Source organism: Trachurus japonicus, chromosome 13, assembly GCF_045865225.1.
Source record: "Trachurus japonicus isolate A0001 chromosome 13, Traja_1.0".
Taxonomy (NCBI): domain Eukaryota; kingdom Metazoa; phylum Chordata; class Actinopteri; order Carangiformes; family Carangidae; genus Trachurus; species Trachurus japonicus.
In genome coordinates this window covers 15,605,949-15,616,426 of record NC_140919.1, presented here as the reverse complement: position 1 = coordinate 15,616,426, position 10,478 = coordinate 15,605,949, and the positions used below count along the sequence as shown (strand labels likewise).

Here is a 10,478-nt window from a genome sequence, read left to right as displayed (position 1 = left end):
TCGTATAGCACCACTTCCTGTGGTCACTTTCAAAATAAAACTGTTTCTGAGTGAACGTGCTGCCGCGTTTTGCATATTCTACGCCATAAATAATGTAGGCTATATAACTTTCGAAAGTATTTTAGTAACAGTTTAAATTTTAACTTACACTTTAACACTATAGCAGTCATTACATACAGACACAAACATATCCGCTTCCTTTTGGTCTGATGTGCTCCATGACAGCCACCTGCAGCGTTTAGGTAATATTAACAAAACTAATCAAATACGGATACAGACAACAACGTGGATGTCAGAGGTAGCCGGGATGAATGTCAGGCTTTTGTAGAGAACGCAAGCATTGCTTTTATTTTGGAGGAAGAATGCATTGCATTCCGGTATTGTTTCACTTTAACTTTGTGACTTTGTAACTTGACAGTTGAGGAGAAGCGGCTCTGCCAGCTTGGTTTGTGGACACTCATCCCCATCAAAATCCCAACCTCACTGCCCCATCTGCTGGACTACTGACAGCAATGCACTATTCTGAGGCTAATATCAATTAAAAATAAATATTCTTTCACAATCTTCCCATATGTTTCTCTTTGTGTATGCATTTCGGTTCATTTCGAACACAATGGGCTTCCCATGGACCATAGGCTACTACATTTGTCCCCAAAACTGACAGAATATATTGAGCTTGAGCAAGTGTAAAATTATCCCAATGCTCCTTTTCTCCAGTCCTTCTTTTGTAATTTTAATGTTAGGCTAATAGACCTCATTTATACCTTTCTCAGTCAGAATTTCTGAAACCATGTGAAGCTTTGCATCATTGCTCAGGTGAAATATGATCTGGGAATTCAACATGATATGCATTTGAATAAAACACCACAAAAAATAAAATTGGCAATAGGTCAAACTTGACCTGAGGAAAACAGGAAGGTTGAGCAAAACCTGATCATGTGACTTTTCCATATATGGTGCAAACAAATACACTTGCCGTTGTCTTATTTACCGTTTCCTCTTACAACCTTTAAATCTTTATACATCAAAAGAGTGAATGTAGTTACTTGGCAGAGTGACACTATTTCACTTGAAATAGCAGGTCAATAACTCTTTTTTTTCTATTATTGCAACAGTTTCATCATATTTATATAGTGTGTGAGGAGATTTTGATGAGCTCTCAATTACGGGAGTAACCAGCCTTGGGACTTAAATCACATTGATTTATGATTTTGCACCTTTTAAGCTGTAGCAGTATCTCAGCCAATGTTGACAAGTCATAAAGTTTTAATAAAAAAGACTTTCGTTTTCTGGCATTTTCAAACCAATCACGGCTAATTTGGACATTTCATGGACATTTCATGGACATTTTACAGACGGTGTTCGAAACTCAAAGCACTTCAAAAGAAAGCATCTGCCCACTGCACTAAGTTATAATGACATCTGGTGCATTAGTTGTAACATTTGGAAAGACATCACACACACTGCTTTGCAGCCTCTGAACGCATGGGCGCAGTGGGACAGTGTTTCAGTGTGTTACAAAACGTAATCAGCATTCGGCTCCCTGAATCCTGCCTGTTGTTTAGTATGAAGGAAAGTGCATTACATTTTCCTGCTGTTGCCTTATCCACACATCACTAGTAGCACGACCTTGTGCAGCATTGAAAGGAAGGGTATTTTGCAGGTGATTGATCGTAAAGTGTAAAAAAAAAAAATCTTAAGGGTTTTAAATGTGCACTTTACTAAAGACTGATTAGCTGAATAAAGAACCTGGAAATGACTTTATTAGTGATGTCATTTAATACCTGAGGGAGCAGACAGGGAGCAGAAAGCTTGTCATGATATTATGGGCAGACAGCCAAATGCATCAGAGGGACAAAGTGCAGTAAGATGATGAAAATGCTGTTCATAGTACATCACACAAATACAGATTAATATGACCTCTAATATGCAGCTTACTGCAGGTATAGATAACTCAAAGGTAAATGGATCATCAATCCCTTCCACCTAATACAATAGAAAATATGAAGGTAATTAACACAACAGGTTATAGACCTGAAATAAAGAAGAAAGAGGAAAGTTTTGAAAATGAGCATGAGCAATAATGATATTGCTTCATATATGAACGTTTGACCTTTGTTGAGCTCTGCTAAACTGCCGCTGTCCCTGCACAAATTACAGAGGAAGGCAGAGTAAAGAAGAAACTGAGGTCTAAACTTTCCTTTGGTGATTTCTGTGAAGTATTTAATGAGTATCAGTTCTTGTCATAGAAGAACAGTACAAGGAAAAACCTTTAAATGTTTCATGTCCATAGAATATATATTTGTTTAAATTACAAAAAAACAAAAACAAAACAACATCTTGGTTCAGTTTTACATCTCCTCTCTCTTCAGAGCTCTGGCAGGAACAGGGCATTTTGTGTTGGATCTCTTCTGATTGGGTCACTGTTTTCTGAGTGACTCCTTCTGTTGTAGCCATAGACTGTGGTTGTAGCTTGTTAAAAATAGCACTGGTCAGTCATTGCTTTAAAAAAAAATGGACTACACAGTATTTTAGAAGGGGAGGAAATGAATGAATAAATTCAGTTGTAAGCAACAAAATGATGTTGGTATGAGGGCCTGGACATGGCTGCGGACATTTGTAAAGTTACAGAAGGGCTGATCGACTCATTTTGAGGCACAATTTCTGAATATGAACTGCATTTGCCCATGGATTGAGCATTTTGACGTTTTAATAATGTAGCACAAGACCTGCTTGGAGATCTTACTTTCTGTAACATGGGGAATTAATTTAGCCTACTGCATCAGCTTAAAAGAGCATGGATAAACAAACAAATATATAATATAGAAAAATAAACATATATTTCTAAGTCTGTGAAAGAGCATTTTTGTAACATCTTTGCTCATTGCTTGTTTGCACAATATGGTATCATCCATTTTATATTTCCTTCCTTTATAGAGATGTTGCTGATGTTTGTGATTATTTAGGAAGTTTCTTGCACTCGTTTGGTTTCACAAATGCGCAGCTTTAGATTTTTAAGATTTAGAAGATTAGATGAGTGATGCAACGTGAACAGCCCGCTCCTCTCTAGACTACTGGTGTCTGTGTCCTTAAGCGCTGCAGTCTGGTTACCACTAATCAGTGTCATCCTGTCTGCAGCACACACCGCTGTCTGCTCATGTGGTTAGAAAATTCTGCAAAAAAGGACACTGAGTTTACTCACATTCAGCCTCAGCCAGAGCAAGATGCAGGGATGTGACTCAAATGCTGCAGGGTAAGAAACAAGCATGTGGTGGAAGGAGAGCAAAACACATGGGACACGATGCATTCTTGGTCAGCTCACCTGAGTGAATTGGATGCTGATTTCCATTCCTCATTTCAACATTTCTTAGCCCTTAACACACATTGCTCACTTCATTACATGGTGTGTGTATATTAACTTTTTTTTTAATTCTACAAAACAGATTTAATGTAGCTACATTTTGATTTTAGCATTCCAGATGATTTTCTCATCATCTCCTGATCTTACAGTCCTGAAAGTTTTACTCTGGAAAGCAGCTTCAATCAGCACTTGCGCAGCTGCATTGATTTAGCTACCAAATCTGCTCCTGGTACAAAAAGCTTCTCATTAGCACAATTTGTTAGCTGATTGTTATTGATGCAGAACAGCAAGCAGCATGTTGGGCTGCCAGCCCAGATACCGCCTGATGCAGACAAGTGAGGTAGCCTACTACTCATTTGTCTGCCTCTACTTTACTCTGCCTGTCTTTGGTTGCCATATACAACACATGTAACTTTTTAAGTATGGCAAACTAATTACCACACAGTTCTTGTTCTACTAACTCCTGAGGAAAATACCTGACAAGTTAGGTAAATGCTAGCTGCTCAACTATCCCAAGTAGCTAGTCCTTTTTTTTTTTTTGCAATGTTTTTCAAACCAGAAGGTCATGGGATCGATTCCCGGCCTCCCCAGTCTCCATGTTGAAGTGTTCTTCAGCGAGCCAAATCACCCTGGTGTTTGAATGTGTTTGTGTGTTTAGTAAAATAACACTGAGTCTGTGAGTCAAACATCTATAGAAATGGCTCAACATGACTCTTTTTGTATAGGCTTATCAATAGCAAAACCTGTGACATTGTCTTGTTTTCTTGTTTAGTTTTTAATCTTTAGAAGTGGCAGAAAGTGAATTTGCTACATTTGGGTTGCATGCTGCCTCTACGGCATATACAGTACCATGTAGACATATACCATTCCGACATACCACCATTCCGACATACCGCTATTCCAACAGGCCGTCGTCCCACCATTCCGACAAGGCTTCAGTATAAGGAAATGTGCGTTACTCAAGTGACTCCCTCCTACTTATCTGGACTCTCTGGACTCTCTCTAGCCTCTACCTGGTCTTTTTACTAAACTTAAAGGGATAGTTCACCCTAGAATGATATTTCGCTCATTATCTACTCACCCTCATGTTGACTAAGGGCTGGAAGAAGTTTCAGAGTCCACCGTCCCTTCTCTGAGTTACAGGGGGTCTTGGCATAGCAGTGCATGTCCATATAACGGTTGCAAAGGGACACCAGAGCTCTTCGTAAAAAAACACACACAAAAAAACATCCAAATACCTCCATGATGCTCGTATGTAATGTCCGTCTTGTGCTGAAGCCCCAAATTGCGTAATTGTCCCGAAAAAAATTAAATAAGTCTATATTTTAAGCTTGTTTGTAGCGGAAGCTTCTCGAAGCTCCTCTTCCTGGTCCGTCCAAATCTCGCGTGATTCGCAGTAACCGCACTGACGCCGGCGCAAATCACGCGAGATTTGGACGGACCAGGAAGAGGAGCTTCGAGAAGCTTCCGCTACAAACAAGCTTAAAATATAGACTTATTTAATTTTTTTCGGGACAATTACGCAATTTGGGGCTTCAGCACAAGACGGACATTACATACGAGCATCATGGAGGTATTTGGATGTTTTTTTGTGTGTGTGTTTTTACGAAGAGCTCTGGTGTCCCTTTGCAATCGTTATATGGACATGCACTGCTACGCCAAGACCCCCTGTAACTCAGAGAAGGGACGGTGGACTCTGAAACTTCTTCCAGCCCTTAGTCAACATGAGGGTGAGTAGATAATGAGCGAAATATCATTCTAGGGTGAACTATCCCTTTAACCAACTCCTTTCATCATTGCCAAAGCCCAACCAGTGCAAAATCCCCCCCCCCCTACATTTGGACACAGCTATAGGTCACTTGTCACTTCGATTTCTGGGTTCCCTCATCAGTTTGTTGGTGACTTGGGGGCCTTCAGAAACATTGGCTAAAGTTGCAGCTGACAACAATTGTTTCAGACCTACAGCAAGGCACTGTGGCATGCCTCTGCCCTATGGCATCTGTTGTGGCTCTTGCATCTGCAGAAGTGTCCTCAACTAAAAGCGAGAAGCTCCCAGGCCTTCAGTGGATCATTGTCTGGAGCTCGATCGCTCCTCTGCTGCAGTAATATCTGAAGGTACGGCAGTCATATGAGGCGAGCTGCTGAACGTGCAACCACTTAACGTGACCCTTTTCCTTCCCACTCTACTCTGCACCAATGGAAGTCATGGGACAGGGATGACAGGGATGATGTGGGTGATTGGGAATGGCATGTGTGTGCATGTGTGCGTAGATGCATTTCTGTTGCCATGTGAGAGTCAGCAATTTGTAACTTAAAGTTAAGGCTAGGAATGTGTCATATGCCCTGTACTGTAGCAGCCTATATCGTAATTTATATAAATGCAGCATTACGCAAATGCTCAGTTGATATAATTTTGAGAGAATCCAAATTATGCTTGGCAGCCAGATGTGAGTGTGTTAGTGTGTGTGCGTGTGTGAATGTCATGGGATAGTGATTTGCATCAATTCTAACAGCCAGCCGTGAGTACATGACTGGTAGCTGCCTTGATTCTTTTTCAGATAATCATGAGTTTCATCTCTCATACAAACGGAGATGATTATATAACAAAATGTTTGCTGTCAACCTGTGATCTTTCACTGTCCTTTGTGCAGCTGTAGAAATGTCCTTGGATCTTTGATTTCATTTCCATAAACACCAACGGTATTGATAAAGAATATAATCTCTTTACCTGCTGCTTTTTATTTCCTCTTTATATGTATTTTAGCCAAGGTCACTAGTCAACTTCTGCTGGGATAGGTGTGAAACTTTGGCTCAGAACTAAATAGCTGCAAAGCCAATGACATTCCCATCATCCTCTGACCTCTGCTTTGTGTTTAGCATTCCTGATGGTTGAGTCCACAGTCTGGCTCAAACATTATGGGCAAGTTCTAGTCTGAGGTTCACTGCATCAATTTGCAGGTTTGTAATCCTGAGTTTCTTCCTTCCTTCCTCACCTATAGGTACAATGTGAATCCCAATTTCCAACCTGATTATCTTCCATTATCTGCCACTGGACTCTATCTAAACCAGTCTGTTGATAATAATTATTTTACTACTGTTTCTGACTCCTGTGTTCTGGTCTTTTGGATCCAAAATCTTAGTAATTATAACAATAAAACTCCATAAACTGATGTAGGAAATATTGAAAAAGCAACTCATAATGGACAAGATTAAACAATAAAATGTGATTTTTTCTTTTATGCATTTATTGCATTTAGTGTCTCTTGGCTGACATGACTCTAATGCTTAGGCTTTTAGATGGAATACAGTTTTGTTAATATTGCAAGTAACATGCAAAAATGTGAACGTATTTGCATGTTGAAGTGATATTTAAAATAAGTTTGCACTCTTTTAAGCATGAACATGGAACAAAGGATTATGAATAATTACTCGTTTTTATTATTATAGTAATAGCCAGCTGTGATAAACAGAAACAGAGCACATAAATTATGAAATAACGGATTTATTTTACTTTTGCAAATGCAAGCAACATTTTCCTCTCAACTTGCTGTTTTGAATCTCATGGAGGGTCACACAGCCCATGCAGTGTCAATCAGTGAGCTTTAGGCTCCATAACAACATCTGTATGTCGAACAACTAAAGGAGGTCAAGTGAGGAGAGAACCGAGCGAGCTGACTGGGTGTTGTCAGAATACCATGGGGCACACGTGAAGCCAGCATGGGCACCTGTCACATGTTGCATATAAACCCAGTGCCCTGAAATAGTTAAAGTTTAACTAGTATTTTCCTAATGGATTTGACTCATTGTTGTACAAAAATACGTCTTGATCTTATCTCCTTATTACAAAACTCACATTCACACACAAGTATACACTTGTATACTTGGAAATTTACCCACACAAACACTCAGCCAGTTAGAAAGGGAATGGTTTTTTTTATCGACAAAGTAAAAGGTTCAGTAGCCAGCATGGTCAAATAGTGGTTGATCATTGATACGGTGTTCTAGTGTTCCAGAAAACACTCTCGAGTAATGGGGTAATAATCTTCTCAGCAATAATAACTGTTCAGACCACATACAGTCTCAGTAACAAATGGTGAAATGTTAAAAAAAACAACACATACAACACACATTTTGCCTGATGAAAGTCAGTGATGAAGTTTCTCTATATTTAATTATGTGTTATTTTAAATAAACACTGAAAAACCTCCTGATGTCTGCTCTGAGTGTTTGTATTTACAAACTGATATAAATATTCAGACACCATTTCTTCATCTGTTAACTGGTGTTTACTACATTACACACTATATACAGTAAGCTGGTCTCCTAATATGGTGACTGTGACACACATGATACTTGCCAGGGATTACTTCACAGTGAGGGATTCCCCAAATCAATTCTCTTTATAAGGGAGCACCCTAATATGGTCTCCAAACAGCCACAGATCCACGGTCTCTCCCTAATATAGAGGAGACGGGAACCTCGGCTGATAGGGACACACACCTGGTCAGCTGCTGCAACACACTAAGGACAAGTGCATCATTACTGTAACTGCTGACTTGTCTGACTCTGAAAATGTGTTGTTCTTAGTAATTTTTTCCATGGTTTTGTCTTGAGTTAGCAGGTGGTGCAATTTGATCAAATATATCAAAACAAACTGTTAAAATTGCATGAAAAAAAAAAACATAAAGCAAGACTGTGCAGCTTTAGCTGGACAGCAACTATTGTGGGGCTAATGCTAAATGCTAAAACTTGTCAGTCAGTTTTAGAGCTAAAGTTTGAAAAAAGTTAATGGAAAACACCATAACTACAACAATTGTGCATGTAGACGATGTAATGATGTTGCAGTGAAACGTTATTAATCCCTTAGCTTGTAAATTAACATATTTATCATACTTTCCAAAATAGCCTAGGCTACTATATTTATTTAGCCTATTAGTGATGTTTAAAAAAAAAAAGCAGCAGACAAACCTGCCCTGTAACATACAGCATATTCAGCATATAAGATAACTGATTGGCCAAAGTCCAGCTTTGGCTTAGACAGATTTAAACCTTATGATTTTTGTTTCTGTACAAAACATGTTTTCGCTGCTTAAATTCAGCCAATCAAAATCCCCCGAAGGAATGTTTGCTCTCAAAGTTCAGACTGACTTTTTATTTGAGTATTTACAGACGGACCTGCACTGCAAGACACCAAGATGTTGGCCTCCACAGCCAAAGCAAACACCATGAGCAAGCTGACCAAAAATACACTTCACCCCGACAAACACACACCCACGGGCCATGTAGCTACCGAAAGCTTATGTTGCCATTTCTCTCACAAAAAAATAAAAATAAAAAACTCATTCTCTCAGTATTGGAAATTCTGCTGTTGGCTTTTCCTAGGTTTATTCTGTCTGGTTGTAAGGGCAGTCAAAACATGACGAATAAGAGATTTTAGTAAAATAATAATCTCACACATACGCATGCATAGTTCCTCTTTAAGGTCAAACTTCCTGATGCACCAAAAACTGTATACTTGCATATGAGAGTGTAAAAAGGGCTCAATTAAAATGGCGACCGTGGTGAGAATTGCCTACAAGACACCAGGGGTCACATCCATTGATCTATAAAGGTGTAGCAAACCAAAGTTGGAACTGAAATGAGATTGCCTGGTCCAATTTTCCAATTACGGATCATCTGACTCATTGGGTTTAGATTGTACGTATATGTTGAAAAAAACCCATAAAAGCTACCAAACACATACTGCATCCATTTCAAGGAGCAGAAGATAAAGATATTGTTCTTGGTTTTCCAACTAAATCACCTTATAAAATGTCTCAAATAGGCAACTGTATAGCATTAATGCTGCATTTACTGTAAACCCAGACTGTGTATAAACCATAAGGAAACCTTACTACATGTTAGTGACCCCTTGCGTGCCTTTTCTGCCTTCATACAGACGGACAGTAACGTGATTAGATGAGAAACTGCTGCACATGATCTGGCTTGGTTAAATTGCATCTGTAGTTACGAAATTAAGTGGCGTGTGGATTTTATTCTGCTGCCCAAATTAGTAAACCTCATTTTCTGTGTATACTTGACTTTCAAGTCTCAGTTCACACACAGAGAGATACACACACATAAAGTTGGCACAAAGAACCTCTTTATGAAATATGTAGGTAAAAATGATCTGAGGTCAAATTAGTCTGAGTCAGGCAGCACTTTCCCCCTACATTGCCTACATGCATCATCTCATGTACTATGCTATACATAAACTCAGGTTATGTTTACAAGCTGCAACAATCGGTCCTTTCTTCAACTACTATGCACCGTTACATAACATACTGTAGATCCATAGGAGAGGTTAGCTGCACCACCAACACCAAATTGGAATTTGTCAATATTCCTGCAAATGGGCCTTCATATAAAATTGAAACTTCTGATCCCTATGCCTGGCTCTTTTTCATATCTGGGCAGAGTCCAGGTGTTTTCCCAAGACTTGACGCACAACCAGGTGAATATGCCCATCTGAATTCGGATTTAAAAGTATTTCTGACCATTGTGGTAAGGCTGGTGTATAGCCTACACTGGACCAGAAGAAAACCAGCATGTGGCCAAAGTACGGGTGGGATTTATTTTCCTGTTATTTTATTGTAGCCTAGCCAGGCCTACATATATAATTTGTGAATCCTGTAGTCGATTTTTTTTATTTTTATTATAACAATTAGATAACACTTCATCGTTAAACCAACGTGTGAATTATGATAATGCAAAAGTCTAATTTTCATGATGTCACGAGGAGTTTTTATGGAGAATTTCGGAAAAAGACGCTCAATATAATCTTCTTTTTTTCTTCATTTTATTATTTCATATAAATATTTCATTCCTCCCACCACCATCAAATTGTTTCTTTAATTTCAAGACTGAACTGTACTCCAAGGTATTTTCAGAGCCCGGATAGCTCAGTCGGTAGAGCATCAGACTTTTAATCTGAGGGTCCAGGGTTCAAGTCCCTGTTCGGGCGATAGTACTTTTGACCGAGGAAGCTTCCTTCAGCGTAGAGTTAATGCATGCGTTCATTAAAGGCTGCATTCCCTTTCGCTGAACCCCCTCCCCTCTAATCCCGACATAAATTATC

General features: G+C 39.2%; 1 non-coding gene across 1 annotated transcript; it reads left to right on the top strand.

Moving 5' to 3' along the window:
• The first annotated feature begins 10,291 nt into the window (after window positions 1–10,291).
• Window positions 10,292–10,364, top strand: trnak-uuu (transfer RNA lysine (anticodon UUU)). Its single transcript has one exon. It is a non-coding gene; the product is annotated as a tRNA-Lys (tRNA).
• The last annotated feature ends 114 nt before the right edge of the window (window positions 10,365–10,478 follow it).